General features: G+C 42.8%; 1 protein-coding gene across 1 annotated transcript in view; it reads left to right on the top strand.

The window, feature by feature from the left end:
• The window catches only part of Irag2 (inositol 1,4,5-triphosphate receptor associated 2), an 81,907-nt gene that overhangs the window by 20,077 nt on the left and 44,801 nt on the right, over positions 1-17,029 (top strand). The window contains exon 3 of the mRNA XM_074075834.1: positions 7,584-7,679. The gene's annotated coding sequence lies outside the window, so the exon portion shown is untranslated. The remainder of the gene's footprint in view (positions 1-7,583; positions 7,680-17,029) is intronic.

The following is a 17,029-nucleotide window of genomic DNA, read 5'->3' as shown; positions in this document are numbered from 1 at the left end:
TGTGCCAAAGAGCAGGTCGATCTGTCAGTTACAAGTGAGGAGGAGTGGGTAGGATTTTCATGTCTGGGCATGAAGTTACCTTTTTACTTTTGCCATTACCCAAGGGGCAAAGGGGATTTAAGAAATTCAGATTTAAGGTGAAGTGAACTCCCCTAAACACATGCAAATCCAGAAGGAAAGTGTAGGCGTTCACTAGAAATTTTTCTTCATTACTCCATTGAGCAAGGCAACAAGACACTTGAATCTCAGATCCATATCTTAAAATTTGCTGAGAGCAGGGCCTTAGAAACACTATTTACCTTTTCTGGAGTAACATTTACCTATTTTGTATGGTTGTTTTGGATGTTGGCTGAGATAATTCACGTAAAGCCATTTATAATCAACCTCGTTATGTATGTCAGGAAACATTAGTATGATCTCTTAGAAAGGATAATTCTTAGTAATATAATCTTTAAGCGATAGAATTAAAGCACTGAAAAGGCAGATAAAGCCACTAGTAAGTTACTATTTTGGAGGAAAACTTCCCTACACACGTACACACACACACACACACACACACACACACACACACACACATGTATATGTATATGTATTTTTTTGGTGGGACTGGGGTTTGAACTCAAGCCTTTGTGCTTGCAAAGCAGAAGCTCTACCACTCAAACCACAACTCCAATCCATTTTACTTTGGTTATTTTGGAGATGGGGTCTTGGGAAACTGCCTGGTGGGCCTCTGACCATAATCCCCCCCATCTCAGCCTCCCAAGTAGCTAGGATTACAGGTGCGAACTACCAGTGCCTGCCCTTCCTACAGATATCTTCTTAACAAGAATTATGCAAATTTTAGCTTTGGCTTTATTTAAGGCTATCAAATGTATTTGTTAAGCTGTGCTGAACAGTCTGAAGAGCTAAAATATGATCCAAGTGGATATTAAAATGTTCATAGTGGATGGATTGGAAAGGAATAATTAAAGATTGCAAAGAAAGATTAAAAGATGGAAGACTGAGACCTCTTCATTGTGACATGCACTGCAATTATTGACTTCCTTTAGGAAATTCACATTAGTGTTTCTGTCAACGAAGGTTCCTTTAAGAGGTCAAAGTCTTGTGAAGAATAGCAGCCCAGAGTTTTGGGTAGGGAGCCACACCGAGTCATTCATCTGTCTGTCCATCCAGCTGTTCCTCACAGTTATTGGGAGGCATTTCTGTGGGATTTCTGTTCTAGGTGCTGAGTATGTCAGCAGGAAAAAAGCAGGCCACGTAGAGTGATGTGCTGATGGAAACTAGTGCTGAGGAGAAGAGACAGGGGTGAGTACACTTTAAACTCACCAGAAAAGCCGCGTTGTGAAGCCAGTCTTTGGTTAAACCTGGATCGGAGGCTGGTCTGTGAGGAAGCAGCCCAGGCAGAGGTTCTGAGACTGCCTGCTAACTTTGGGGGCAGCAAGGCCAGTGTGCCTAGGCAGAGTGGACAAGTGGCCAGAGAGGCAGCAGAGCACCGCAGGGAGCCAGGTGAAGGGTCTTCTGTAGGTGCGCTAAGGACCCTGACTTTTCATTTCTATTTTTAAATGTTTATTATTATTTGAGTGGTGCTGGGGTTTGTACTCAGGGCTTTGTGTCTGCTAGGCAGGTGCTCTACCACTTGAGCCACACCCCCAGCCTTTTCGCTGTACTTATTTTTCAGGGAGGGTCTTTTGCTCAGGCAAAAGATCTGACTATGATCCTTCTACCTCCATCTCCTACTTAGCTGGGACGACAGGCATGCATCACCACGCCTGGCCTTTTTTACTTATTTATTTTCTACACTGAGCTGAGAGCCTTTGCAGGATTTTGAGCACAGGAGTGATGTAATCCCATTTCTGCTCTAAGAAGATCGCTCTGATGGCTGGGCTGACATCCGCTGTGGTAGTGAAGGGGGAGAGAAGACCATTGTGTGGGGGAGTGGTCCTTGAAATGATTCAGTTAGAGAATATGGGGGCCTTGGCTTGTAGCAGCGACAGTGGAGGTGGACAGAAGGGTTCAGGCCAGGAAATGGTTAGTAATTTGCCAAAGATTTTGACTCTCTATTTCAGGTAAGAAGCAAATTGTTCCCCAATTGCTTCTATTGCCTCAGTGAAATAAAAAGCAAAACCATCTGAGAGTGAGGAGTCTGGAGGACACTCTGGAAATTGAGGAGAGAGGAGGGATAAAGCAGAAGTTGGAAAACTGTTTGCTGTTTATGTCTTTTATGTTCGAGGTGCTGGGATTGAACCCAGGGCCTTGCACATGCCCGACAAGCCACTCTTCCACTGAGCTGTAGCCCAGTCCTGAAAACCTTTTAGTAGAGGACCTGAGAAATATCTCTAGGCTGTCCAAAGGCCTTCATCCACTGCTGTTCTGTTTTTGCACTGTGAAAGCAGCTGGATGCTGTGTGCACAAGTGGACAGAGCTGCGTCCTAATAAAACTTTATTCACAGAAACAGGGTGTCAGTGAGGCTTGGCCTCTGGGGTGGGTGGTGGGCTTGCCAATCCCTGACTTAGGTAAGTGGCAGGGTGAAGAAATCTGTGACCTGACCTCCTGTACCTGTAGAGGTTAAAGGTCATGAGCCTAACGTGTGGTCTGCTGATTCATTCTTCCTCCATGCTTTTCTGAAAGGGCGCTGTCCTGGAGAGGGAACTAATTAATTTAAGTGCTAAGAACAATGGGGGTTGGGAGCATGGCTCACGTGGTACAGTGCCAGCCAAGCAAGTATGAGGCCCTGAGTTCAAAACCCAGTACTGCCAACAAAACAAAAGAACAGTGGGCAGGCAAAGAGACAGGCGTGTGAGAGTGATTACAGTGGTGACCATGAGGGATTTTTTTACATTTCCGTTAGCATATATTAGTTGTGTGTGCGGGGAGGGGGTTCATGGTGACATTTCCACATATGCTTACGATGTACCTAGGTTAGATTCTCCCCTCTGTCACTCTCCCTCATCCCCCTCCTCCTTCTTAAAAAAATATCAACAGGTTTCATCGTTCTATTTTTGTGCAAGAATGTTCAGCCATATTCACCTCCTTCCAATGGTGTCCACCTCTGAACATGCGGCCAGGGAAGGCTCAGTAAAGAGGGAAGGAGCTCAGGGCCAGGCCGAGGCACAGCACAGGTGGTGTGGTCCATGGATTGAGGTTCCAGTGGGGCCTGAGGCTCCCTGGTACCAGAGGAATTAATTGACAAAGAGGTGCAGTTGAAGGGGGAGCTGCTGGCCAGTCAGTCACAGAGGGTCCCAGGAGCTAACTGACAATGTTCTTTTGATTTGGTTTTCTTTTTTTTTTTTGACAGTGCTGGAGGTTGATGGGGCTCAGGGCCTCAAATTTGCTAGGCCAGCACTCTATCACTTGAGCCACTTTTTGAGTTGGTTATCTTTGAGATAGGTCTTGCTTTATGCAAAACTGTGGCCTGGACTACAGTCCTATTTGTGCTTCCCTGCATAGCTGGTGATGACAGACAGGCACCACTGCACTCAGTCATTGGTTGAGATGGGGTCTTGCTAACTTTTTGCCTGGGCTGGCCTTGAACTGTGATCCTCCCTAATTTAGCCTTCCAAGTAATTAGGGTTATAGATTGAGCACATTACTTATCTTTTTGATAATATTGGCAATTTCTAATTTGACAGCTTCTGGTTTTTTTTAAATCTCTAGGTCAAGAAAGATTTCATATACTTTATCTTCTTGATGTTAAAAATGGGAAATAAGAAAAAATCTATCCCTTATTAAATTAAGGAGTGATACCTTATGAGAATATTTTTTGTCTATATTGTACCTATAAGGTGTATGGTTAGTACCTTTTTTGCTATCTGCCATGTCTACTTACCAGGAAATGGAATACACCTATTAATAAATTCATGAAATTATGTTATTTATGGCCATCTCAATGATTTATTCAAGCAAACTTTTCTGCTGTTTATGTCTGAAATGATGCACTTACTTTTCCTAACAGGAAACAAAATATGGCATGTTAGTGCAATTCAGACTTTAAATCCTATTCTAGGAAAACATGCTCACAAGTTTGCTTTTGGTTAAACAAACTCAACCTTCATCTTCACTCTGGAAAGAGCAGTTTTGAACGTTATTATTTGTTTTTACTGGGGTTTGAACTCAGGGCCTTGTACTTGCAAGTCACTCCTCCAGCCCTTTTTGCTCTGGTTATTTTGGACACAGAGTCTTGCTTTTTGCCCAGGCCAGCCTGGACCATGATCCTCCTATTTTAGGCTTCCCATTGCTGCTGGGATGTGCTACTGCCCTCAGCCATTGGTTGAGATGGGGTCTTGTGAACTTTTTGACTGGACTGGCCTTGAACACCATCACACCAATCTTTGCATTATAAGTAGCTGGGCTTACAGATATGAGCCACTGTGCCTGGCCAGTTTGAACACTTTTAAGTTATGCTGTTGAGAAAGGAAGATTCTTCTACGTTGCCTCCTGGGGTCTATGTTTGTGTCCTCCTTAGATTTTCATTTTCACCAACAAAGTGAAGACTGCATTCCTCTTGCAGCAGGAGCTTATGATGGAAGCATGGCGCTCTCTCTCCAGCCTTCTGTTGGGCCTGCACCCTGAATCGTTGGTCCTCTGAGCTGTATGAAGCATTTGTCTGTTCCCCACTCTTTCTTGAATTCCTTCGAAGTGAAAATTTCCCTGCCTTTCTCCATGAGAACTCCTTGCAAGTATTCCGTGAGCATTGCCAGCTGTCTCAGTCAGCTTGGCTGCTGTAACAAAGCACTGTGGATTGGGTGCCATTAACAACGAACATCGTTTCTTGTGGTTCTGGAGGACAGCGTCTAAGACAAGGGGCTGTCAGGGTTGGGTTTAAATGAGGGACCTCCTTCAGCTTGCAGACTGCTTTGTTCTCCTTGAGTCTTACATGGAGGAAAGAGAGCTAGCTTGCTCACCGGCCTCTTATAAGGGCACTGATCCCATTCACTACCTTTTGTCCCATGAACTAATTGCCTCGCTGACTCTACCTCCAACTACCGTGGGAGCAAGGGTGGCACATTGTCTGAGCCTCTTCCCTACCATGCCTTTCCTTATTATAATCACTTGTTTCTGAAAGTGTATAATATACTGGTCCAGGATCCCCAGGAGCCACTCAGGTAACTGAAATGAGTGGAGTTGTGGACACCTCAACCATGTAAAAGGCAAAGGGAAAAAAAGCCCATTACCCACCCGAGGCGGGAGCCACCATTCTCCCTGACTCCAGGTAACTCTTACATCAAGACTCTGTGGACTCCAAATATTCATATTCTCTGATTTAGAGAGAAAATCAGACTTTTAGTGAAATTTTCTGGTTTTGTAACTGTTGGCTCCAATTCTTTTTAAGAAGTGTGGCCTCCTGTTTGTGACTTCCTAGAGACTCTCACTGTGTGTGCACCGCCACTGACCATGGGCACACTGTCGTCACTCAATGTGCACCGTCACTCACTGTGAGCCTTGCTGTAGGTTCTGGGCATGGTCCTTTTCCCCGGGCTCATATTTTAGGCTTGGATTCTACAGCTTTAAAAATCTTTGCACACGTGACTTCTTCATGTTAGACCTCCTGCACTGATCCCAAGTCTGGGGTCCTGAACATAGCAGTGAAAATCCACATTTCCAAAGCCCTCAAAATGTATGAATTTACTGAAAATTTCAATGTCCAGAAATAACTCCAGATTTCTGTGATTTAGGACATAATTCTCAATTTAATGACATTAAATTAGAGTTTTTATGTTTCAGTTAATTTTAAAATGGCAAAATGAAGTATTACTTTGAAAAAAATCTGGTTTTTTGGTAGACCTAAATCTCCACAACCTAGGAAGAAACTCTAAAGATTTCTTGGGGGTGACAGTGCCTCAACGCCACCCGTCTGGGTCATTCTTCCAGTCTTGTGCTCGTTGTGTGAGGAACTCTTCCTTTAGCACCATGCCCTCTTCGCCACTTTGATGGTGCCTGCATCTCTTTGGTGATGACTGTGTCACAACACCCTCCTGTAGACAGGTGTGCTGTGACCTGGAGGCAGAAGAGGCCTGTCTTTGGGGCCTATGTTATTGGACCTGCTCCTGCCAAGGATGTGACATATGCTGCCGTCCCAGGCAGCTGTTTGTCCCGCGTTCCCCCATGCTCCATGCAGGCTGTGCTTCTGTGACATTCTGTTTCACGTGCTTGTCATTTCACCGAGTTTTTGAAATCCAGCCAAACTGCCAGAGGGAGGCCAGTCTGCCACCACGGCCTTGTGTTTTCCCCCTCAGTCCTCTGAGGTAATAATTCTGTCAAGATACCAGCTCAGAAACTTCTGTACTTCCAAACAGGGGACTTTCGGGGACATTTCTGGCTCTGAGGTTTACTCCTGGAGAATTAGTAATCTCGCCTTCTAACCAAATCTGGAGATCAGAGTCCCGGCTCTTCCAACAGCCAGCAAGAAGGAGGCCACCTGCGTTATTGTCACACGTCCTCAGTGTGGCAGAAACAGGAAGATGGGAAAGCCTCCTTGTAAAACACCGTCTGAGCTGAGTGTGTCTACTGTGAATGGAGACCTCTTCTTGGCAGGACTGATCAAGCCCCCCACCCCAACACACATGCGCACACACACACACGTGGATTTACCTTCTCCGTTGTGGGAATGTCACATTCCTTCTAGGACAGACAAGGATGCCATCAGACTCTAGAACTCTGATGATGGCAGTTACCTGAGCTCACATGCATCAGGCTCATAAAATAAAAGTAACACATGTCCTTACTAGGAAGACAGAATTGTGGGCAATTTGGTAACTGTTTCAGAACACAGAAGCTGAATGTCAGAGCAATTTTGCCAGCTTGTCAACTCTAGTCATGATGGTGGACCAAGAAATGGCCATGGCTGAATGAGGCTGAACAGAAGAGAACGATCCCTGTGGCTCTGCCTCAGAAGCTGGTACGGGTGGTGGACATGTGTGGTGATGTCTCACCATCCTGGGCAAGTTCACATATGGCTGCCCCTGGACATGTGTGTGCTGTTAAGATCCAACTCAGTCTTGCTGTGGGAAGAGCGGACTTTTCTTAGACCTTCCTGAAGTTGAACGTCTAGGTCATGGTCAATCCAGGTGAACAGATTGACCTTTAGGTGTGATGGCTCAAGCTTGTTGGTTCTGAGAGCTGGTCTTTACCATCTTAGGGCTGAAGACACAAGATCTACTGAAGGGTTTCTTCCTCATTTTCCTACTTGGTCATGGCTAGTATCTTCTTCTTTATTTTGATTTTTCACTGGAAACTCTAAATGGGTTGGACACATCAGAGAATAACATCCCTTTAATGGGACGTTTGATGGGAGAGAGGAAATCTGTGAAAATGCTTGTTTCCTTCTGTTTGAAAGGGGAATAAAATGAATAGTTTTATTCTGCAGAGTCACATGGATGCCATCTGTGTATGCTCATGGACAGAGTGCCATGTACTTGTGTCCACATTCTGGGGTCAAGGGAGTTTACCGAAGGGTGTTTGATGAGAAGGAACTCTGCCTGTAGGAATTAGCGGACTTTGTTCTAAACTGATTTTTATTCTATAACAGCATATGCCTTTCACCTGAACTTCTGGTCGAAGATGTGGAATGCTATTTTTTTTCCAGTATGAAGAACTCTGTGAAGATGGAAATGCTGTAGGCAGCTCCATTGACGGCTTCAATGCAGTGGGCGACAAATCCAGAAATCACTGAGAAAGAAAGGTGGGCAAGGCAGCTTATGGTCAGTATGCTGCACTTTGTGACTTTCCTGTTTTTATTCTGCTCTGACAGGCCAGGTAATTGTCATTAGGTACAATCGAATTTCTCAGACTCCATCTACTGTGTTGGTCTGACACGTGTGGCATGTGTGTCGTGGGTGCGAGAGTGGGGTTAGGGCAAGTGTGTGACGGTGAGGATGGGAAGGTAGGAGTGAGTGTGAGCACATGTGGGAGACAAAGAATGGGACAATTTAATGAAAAATGTGTTTTATTTACATCCTTGGAAGTACGGGCCAGTCTAATCTCGAATTGCTTGTCCCTTGGCTTATTAAAATTCTCTAAATCTGATCGATTAATTAGTGCAGGAGAGAATCTTATTCCTGAGTCTCTGACAGTTTTATTATTATCTCAGAAAGTAGCAGGACGTCTGCAAATGGGAACTTCTTAGGTCATTACCCCCAGATTCAGAAAGGAGGCACAGAAGAGAATCTTGTTTCTCTGTCCATCGACATCTCAACTCTCAAGACTGCTTTTCATACCCATCAGAACGCCATTAATTTAAGCTGAAGGAAAAAACAGACTCTCGAACATTATTCTCAATCCCTTTACCATTCTCATGTTTTTACAAAGTTGTTTGGGATATGATAATCTACAAATATTGATCTTATTGCATAACTGTCCTAGTCTGTTCTAAAGCCTTGGTGCTAATTGAGATGGTAAGCAACCCACTTACCTTATGGATAAGAAAATGTATTAAGTGCCTGCCACACACTGGTTAAATCAAGACAATCAAAGAGTACGATAATCTCCAAGTTCCTAAGAACTGGTGTCTACTCAGTTACAGTGTGGGGATCCGAGAGCAGTGAATTCTGAGACGGGAATGTCCACTCCTCTTTGTTTTTCCTGTCACTTGCGTGTATTCGGTACTAGAGTACTGGAGCTTGTCTTGACTTTCCTTGTAAGAATTCAAACACAGCATGGAAGAGAAGCTGTCTTTATAAGTCGTTGCTGAGCACCTTCAGAAATCACAGAGTGTCTTGATAAAATGTTTGTCAAGTTAAGAGAGACTTTGAAGAAATTCAGGCTGGAATACTTTTATTTCAGAAAATAATTTCTTTCCAGGTGAGGATCGTTTACATGCAAGAAACTTTGTGCCTTGTTTACATGACACGACCTGTTTACGACAGTGTCTGGCATGCAGTTAATATTTTATGAGTTGAATGTCTTGATTTCAGAAGTTGCTTTGACAATCCTGGATTGGGAAGCAGTATGAAATTGACTCACATGTTCACAATTGCAAATGGTGAGCTTTAAAATCTCTGGAAACCAGTACAGTAAGTAATTTTTCTCTAGAGGAAGGATTAGGGAACCTTTCTTAATCTCATAATTTTACAGAAGACGGAGGCATAGGGAGGAAAGTGAATTGACAAGTTGTGGGTTATTAATGGCAGATTAGAACTTGAAGTCAAGTTGGTGCCTCCTACCTCCCTGGGCCATGCTCCAACTTGGTGTGCAGTGTGGGTCACCAGGCACCAGTCAATTAACTTTCAGTTGCTGAAGCCATAGGGAGTAGAGACGATAAGTATGACATAATGTGCAATTTTACCCTTCCTCTAACCTCCATTCTTGTGGTTGTGGGGAAATTCTTGCCATACTAAACAAAGACTCTGATTACACCCTTTGTTGATATCACTGAATGGTTGCTAGACCCATGCTTGGCATTCACTTAAGAAAAGCTTTTCAATGAACAAAAGAACATGGGTGTATGTGAAACAAAGTAAAAAAAAGTGTCTGTAGAGACTGAGGCAAGCTTAACGAAAATAATGAAGGATTACTTATTTTATTCCATGAAATAAAAGGAAACCGATACTGGAGAGAACTCTTGAGAAACAATCTGCCTTCCCCACTGTAGTGAGGTGTGGTGGGGGACATGCAGCTTCGTCAGATACCATCCCCACATGGGCCCTCAGAAAGCTATTTAGCAACAAAGACCCATCTGAGGAGAGGCCTGGATATGGGCGTCACTAAGTGGTGTTGTCCCACTGGACACAGGAGCAGCCCAGCTACCTACCAGTAGGCTTTTGTCCAGATGTTACAGTGTCACATATACTCATCTCTCCAGAGAGGCTCGGGAACTTGCTGGGATTAAGACCTGCACATCTAATGTCACCGCTTGTCTTCTGTCAACTCTCAGTTTCTCACAGTTGGCTTGTTAAAATCTAATACAATATTTATTGAAAAATATTGTGAGGGCCTCTCATTGGACAAAGTACTCTTTCTACCAGAAGGAAGGTTGTCGCCCTCGCCGTCTGGATACAAGTCAAAACAGACACAGCTGTACAGAGGCCACACACACAACACAAGGATTTGGTTAGGGATTGTGACTTTGGGTAAGAAAATGAGTGGAAGGTCACGAGAGGATGAGGAGTCCATGTGAGTTGGGGGGGATGCTTATTACAGGAAGATATCAAGAGTCACTCACTGAGAACTCTGCTGAGAGACAGACAGGCTCCAGAGCCCGAGAAGGGAAAGAGTTGGGAGGAGTAAATTGAGGAACATGCTTCTGGAGGGAGGGAAGCTAAGGACTGTGTGACATCCATCTCAGGAATGGTCTCTGCCCAGCTGCTGGCTTCCCTTCTGGAATTGTTGTAGATAAGAGAGCTCAGCTTCTCTGACAGTAACATGCAGTGAGGTGAGACATAAGAAACAAGCAAACACAGAATTATACAATAGAATGCCAGGGAGTGGTGATATGAAGAAAATTTATAGCAAGATAAGAAGGAAGAGAAGAGAAGGGTAGGCCAGGAGGCCATAAGTGACTATGGAATGATCTGGCAGTGTTTCAGCAGAGGAAGTACAGCTAAGACCTCGAGGATGGAAGAGCTCAGTGCACTTGAGCGGCACCAAGCCGCAGGTGTTGCTGGAGAGTGGGGTTGCTGGACAGTGGTAGGAGGTGGAGTCCCAGAGATAGGTGGGTGTCAGGTCACATTCAGTCTCATAGTCCATGTTTATGAGTTGGGATTTTATTCTGAATGTGGCAGGATGCCATTTATGAGCAGACAAGGAATATGGTTGTGTGTATTTTGGTTTAGTTTGTTTTGGGCAGAACTGGTGTTTGAACTCATGGCTTCAAGCTTGTGAGTTAGGTGCTTCAGCCATGCCTCAAGCTCTGATTGTGTTTTAAAGATCTGCCAGGTGGAGAATTGTACTTAGAGGGCAAGAAGAAAAGCAGTGAGACAAACTGGAGAGTTTTTCCATGATACGTCACTATTTAGAGATCCGATAAATCAATTTGCTTAACTGTGAACCATTTTTTTGATAAACAAAATTAAAATTTCAGGTGCGTTGCAAATAGCAATAGAAACTAATGTTTAACCAGATTTTTATGTCAGCTACCTATGTGTATGTGTTGAAGTGTGACGTGTTTACTGGGTCATGGTCAAAACTAGCCATAGAGCTGGGGTGGGGGAGCCACGGAGTCAGTGTGTCCAGGTGAGGGATGTGTTATGGCTGGGGTGACAGTTGTGAAGATAGTAAGAGACAAATGAACTAAAACTTGACTTTGACAGTGGATCAGGTCTGACATGCCATAGAATGTGTGTGGGAAATGCAAGAAAGTGAGAGTAATCCTTGACTTAAAGGATGTTGATCTGAAAAGAAGATAATGCTTTGCTATTTAAGTGGCAAAGTCTGGCGGAGTTGCAGACTTGGCAGGGTTGGAAGAGAAATCAAGATTTAACTTTAGGATATGTCATCAATGGAGGCATTGAACTTGAAAACACATACTCAAAGCTAATATATATACATACATATGTATATCTTTTACCAGGAAAATGAAAATTCCCATGGGAGGAAAACCTTCAAAGATTGAACATCTGTTGACTATTTTAACATATGGTACCATCTGATTTTTAAAAAGCTATTTCAAAGAAAACTGTGGTTCATAAAATTCATAAAAGTTATTATCTTGTAAGTAGAAATTCATACATGATTAAAATTTTAGTATTATTATATATGGAGTTCTGGTGGTTCTTACAGTCTTTTTGCTTTTTCTTGGAAGATAATGGGCATTCTTGAGACCTTAAGATATTTCTAGAAAAAAGAAAAGTACATAAAACTGGTGTTTTAAAAAACAGCCAAATACAGTAGTCCATGCCTATAATCCCAACACTTAAGAGTCTGAAGCAGGAGGAGTGTGAGTTCAAGGCCAGCAATGAGCTACATGGCAAGACCTTACCTCAAAAACAAACAAAAAGCAGGTGATGTCAGCCAAATGATGGAATAAGAAGTCCTCCCCCAGGACTTACTGATTCAACAACAATGAATGACCAAATTCCCTTTATAAGAAATCCAGAAGCCCACTGAGAGTCTCCTACACTCTGGGCTAGGATGAAGCTAGCTGCACCGAGAGTGGTAGGAGAATTCACAATACCCTCAACATGACACCAGCCCCAGAACTGTGTCATGCAGTCTGAAGGTGCCTGTGCTCTCAGCTTCTCTCCGGTGAAGGAAGGAGTTAGACCACACATTTAATATTTCAATGTTCGGGAGGCTGCCTGTGCTTCTGTCTCACCTGACTCAGTGCTCGTGAGACCTGCAATACTTCAGATGCCAGGAGTCCATGAAAAAGCGAGGTAGGCAGTGAGAACTGGCCTGCATGCCAGAGCCCCTCCTCCAGCAAAGGGCAAAGCAAGCAGGAAGAAACCCAGATTCCAATGGTCCAGCTTTTCTGGGGGTTGACTAGAGGGATAGCTTCTGTCTCAGAGTACTGATGGAATTCAGAATATTTGAGGCATCTGGGGGCTTATAAGAATATGAACAGTGGTTTGGACAAGTATGAGTGAGAGAGAGGACCCCAGAATCTCTGCCTGGGCTGACTGAGGATTTCTTCGTGTGGGGCCAGGACATGACCACTGGAAGAGCAGTCTACCTCTTCTAATGTGTAGCAAAACTGAAAGAAATGAAAGAAAAAGAAATGGGGAAATATGCCCTGAACAAAGGAACAAATAAATCTGTAGATAGAGGTAAACGATTTACCTGTCAGAGAGTTTAACAGTGATGTCCAGTGAGGTCAGAAGAACAATGTATAAACAAAATGAGAGATTTAACAAAAATAAAACATAAAAAAATTACCTAACAAATAATAACTGAAAAATTCAGTGATGTGGTTCAATAGCTGACCAGATCAAGCAGAAGAAACGGTCAATAAGCTTGAAGCCAGATGTTTGGAAATCAGCCACTTACAGGAGCACAAAGAAAGGAAGAGAGTGAAGCTTGTGGGATATATGAAGTACCATTGAGCAGGACATGTTCATTTCCAAAGTCCTAGAGTTGGTGAGAGAGAGAGAAAGACCTGAAGGTATAGTCAAAGAAATAGTGGCCAAATTGCAACCCAAATGTGAGGAAGGAAATGAGTATTCAGACCCAAAAGCTCAAACAACCCCAAATAAGATGAACCCAAAGAAATCCACACCAAGACTCATTGTAATCAAAACTGAAGACACAATGAAGTCTGCAAGATGAAGCCAGCTCATCTCATGACACTCCTATAACACTGTTTGCAAATTCTCAGTAGAAACTGTGTGGGCTGGAAAAGAGTGGGAAGTTTTGTTCAAAGGACTGAAAGTACAAGAAAACCATGGTGGGCAAAACTGCCCTTCAGAAATGGAGAGAGACTCCCAGACAAACAAAAGCTGAGAGTTTATCACCATCATACTGCCTCATAAGGAATGCTGAAGGGAGTTCTGCAAGTTGAAACAAAATGACACTAAAAGCGTGTGGTAGCACAAATTTACACAGTGGACAACTGCTCAGTATCTGATGGCCGTGGGTGAGTCACTTTCCATATAGAAGGTAGAAAAGTATTGTAAGTAACTATAAAACACCCAATCTAGAAATACGTAAATGTGACATGAATAATAAAAAGTGTGGGGAGCAGGAAATGTGTAATGTGTGTGTGTGTGTAATGTGTGTGTGTGTGTGTATGACAATGTTGTTACCAGCTTGAAATAGTGTCATAACCAGAAGATGTTCTATGTGAGGCCCATTATGGCCACAAAGAAAACACCTGTATTAGCCATACACAAAAGGAGAAAGGAATGAAAGCATTTCAATACAAAGAAATCTACAAAATTCAGAAGAAGACAGGGAAGAGATGGGGACAAAGTCTTACAAGACACATAGAAAACAAATAGCAAACAGTAATAACCTTCAGCCTTTCCTATTGGTAATTTCTTTAAATGTATGTAAACCCTATAATCAAAAGACACAGAGAGGCTGAGAGTATTTAAAAACAAGCCCTAACTGTGTGCTGTCTATAAAAGACCCAGTTCACATTTAGGGACACACACAGGTGAAAGTGCAGGGATGGAAACAGATTCCAGCAAACAGTGGTCAAGACAGCAGTGCTGACAGCACTCTGGCAAAATCGATATTCACACAAAAACAATGATGAGAGAGAAGGTGTCATACAATGTCAAAAGGGTCAATTCACCAGAAAGATATAACAATAATAAATATCTATGCACCCAACATCAGAGCAACTAAACACATAAGTCAAACATTACAGAACTAAAGGGAGATACAGAATAGATGGCAGACTTTCCATCTTCCACTTTCAATAACAGACAGAATATCCAGGCAGACAATCCTAAAAATCAAATGGACCCAACAGACATGTTCAAAACTCACACAGACACGGAACGTTCTCCAGGCTAGACCACAAGGCAGGCCACAAAACAAGAATCCACAAACTTAAGTTTGCCCTCACTCTAAATAGCTCTTTTCTACCATAATGGCATGAAACTGGAAATCTATAGCAGACAGAAAACCTGAATGCTCACACACATGTGGAAGTTAAACAACATTGTCTTGAGCAACCAATGGGCTAAGGAAGAAATCGAAAGAGAAATTAGACACTATCTTGAGACGAATGAAAACCCGTGGGCTGCACAGAAAGCACTAAGGGAAAGTTTGCAATGAACACACTCAAAAGAGGAGAGGTCTCAAAGCGCCTGACTTTACACCTTGGTGAAGAAAAAAGAGCAACTGAGTGTAAGTTAGCAGAAAGAAGAAAGAGCAGAAATGAAACAGCAGACAAGAAATAGGAATGGCAATAAGATGAGGGACTGGGTCTTGGAAAAGAAAGAAGCCCAAGCAATCTTCAGCTAGATAAGAATAAGAGAAAAGACTCAGAATTAGAAATGAAAGTGGAGATGTTACCACAGAGGGCACAAGAAAACACAGACTCATATAATCATGTCAGGTAAGCTACAAGAACATGGAGAAATTCCTAGAAACATACAACTTACCCACGCTGAATCATGATGAGAAAACCCAAATAAACCTACAGCTAGTAAGATAGTTGACTTGGTAATCAAACACAGCTCAATAAAGCAAAACCCAGAGGGAGATTTCACCAAACATTTAAAGGTGATAAAGTGCCAGTCCCTGAAACTCTTCTTAGAAAATGAAGAGGAAGGAGCACTGGCAAACTCATTCCATGCAGTCAGCATTGCCCTGGTGTCCAACAGGCAAAGACACTAAAGAGAACACCAGAGCCATATCCTAAATGACTAGAGACTTAAAATCATCAACAAAATATGAGCAAACCAAATTCATCACATGTTAGAAACCTCACACACCCCTACCAAGTAGGATTTATCCCTTCCACATTCATGAAGAAAGGGCATCACAGTTACCTCTACAGGGGCAGAAAAAGCATCTGACCGAGTCTGCAGTCTTTCATGTCAAAGTTCAACATAAGACTTGAAGGAAACAAAGTATCATAAAAGTCACATATAAGATCTTAACTGACAAGTTTCCAGCTTTTCTTCTAAAACCTGGAATGATCTTAGGCAGGGATGTCCTCCCTCATTACTTCTATTCAGCATTACACTGAAAGTTTTATTCAGAGCATTTAGGAAAGATAAATAGAAGTTCTCCAGGTCAGAAAAAGGATAAAAATGATCTGTTTATAGACAACATGATCTTACATAGTGAAAAGTCTAATGATTCCACCAAAACCTGTCAAGTGAATCCAGCAAGGTTCCAGGATACAAATTTAACTTGCGAAGAAAGGTTTGTTTCTATACGCCAACAACGAACTATCCAGAAAGGGAATTTATCTCATTTATAGTACTATGAAAAAGATTTAAGCAGGTGGAAGACTTCTTTTTTTTTAAAGAATGTATTCTAGATCTTTAAAAATATTTATTAGCCACTAAATAAATGACATTAACTCTGAAAGAAGCTAGAGTTGTCCAATGTTACAGCAGAATCTGTGGGAGAGTTTCTCACTGGGCTGTACAGACACAATTGAATGGCCTGTCTTTGGGAATAGCATTGCATTGTATCTGCAGAAAAAGCTTTCAGTAGCTCACAGGGAAGGACAAACACCTCAACTTCCTGGCCCATAGCGAGGACAGTTTGGAGCCTCCTAGGTCACTCAAAGCCTGAAGAACAGCGGCTTAACTGTTATATTGCTCCCCTGTAACAACTCTGGAAATGGTAAAGCACTGACGACACAAATTAAAGACCCAAATAAATGAGGAGACTTCTGTGATCATGGCTTGGAAGATGTAATAGTTAACGTGTCCACACTAAACACAGCATTTCGTGGGTTCAGTGCAATCCCTGTCAAAAATTCCAATGACATGTTTCATCAAATAGAAAAAAATCCTAAAATTTGTATGAAACCACAAAGAACCCTAAATAGTCAAGACAATCCTGAGAAAGAACAAAGTGGAGATGTTATCCTTCCTGATTTCAAACATGCTACAAGGTTGCAGCGACTAAGCCAGCATGGTATTTGTGTGTGACAGACAAGGGAGCACAGAACAGGACAGGGATCTAGATGTAAACCCACACGTGTATGGTTGATGATGTTTGATGTGAGTGCAAGGAACACACTGCAGGGAGAGGACTGTCTCTTCCACAAATGGTGCTGGGAGAACCAGGTGTCACATGCAAAGGAATGAAACTGGGCCTTACGATGGCTTCTTATGCCATACACACAATCACCTTGCACATAAGACCTGTGCCTGTGAAACTTCTAGAGGACGCCTGGAGGACAGCTTCATAACACTGACCTTAGATAGGACTCCAAGAGCAAAAATAGCCATAGGGGATTGCGTCAGACTGAAACTCTTCTGCACATAAAGGAAATGATTGATGGGGAGAGGAGATGACTTATAGAATGAAAATACTGGCAAACTACACATCCAAACAAGAGGTTAACATCAAAAATACATAAGGATGGAGCTGTGTTCAGTGGCTTATGCTTATTGTCCAGTCCTAGCTACTCAGGAGGCAGTGATGGGGGAAGATTCCAGTTCAAGGCCAGCCAGAGGGAAA

Source organism: Castor canadensis, chromosome 6 (assembly GCF_047511655.1).
Source record: "Castor canadensis chromosome 6, mCasCan1.hap1v2, whole genome shotgun sequence".
Taxonomy (NCBI): Eukaryota; Metazoa; Chordata; class Mammalia; order Rodentia; family Castoridae; genus Castor; species Castor canadensis.
Note: the sequence above shows the minus strand (reverse complement) of the source record. Positions and strands in the feature narration are given on the sequence as shown.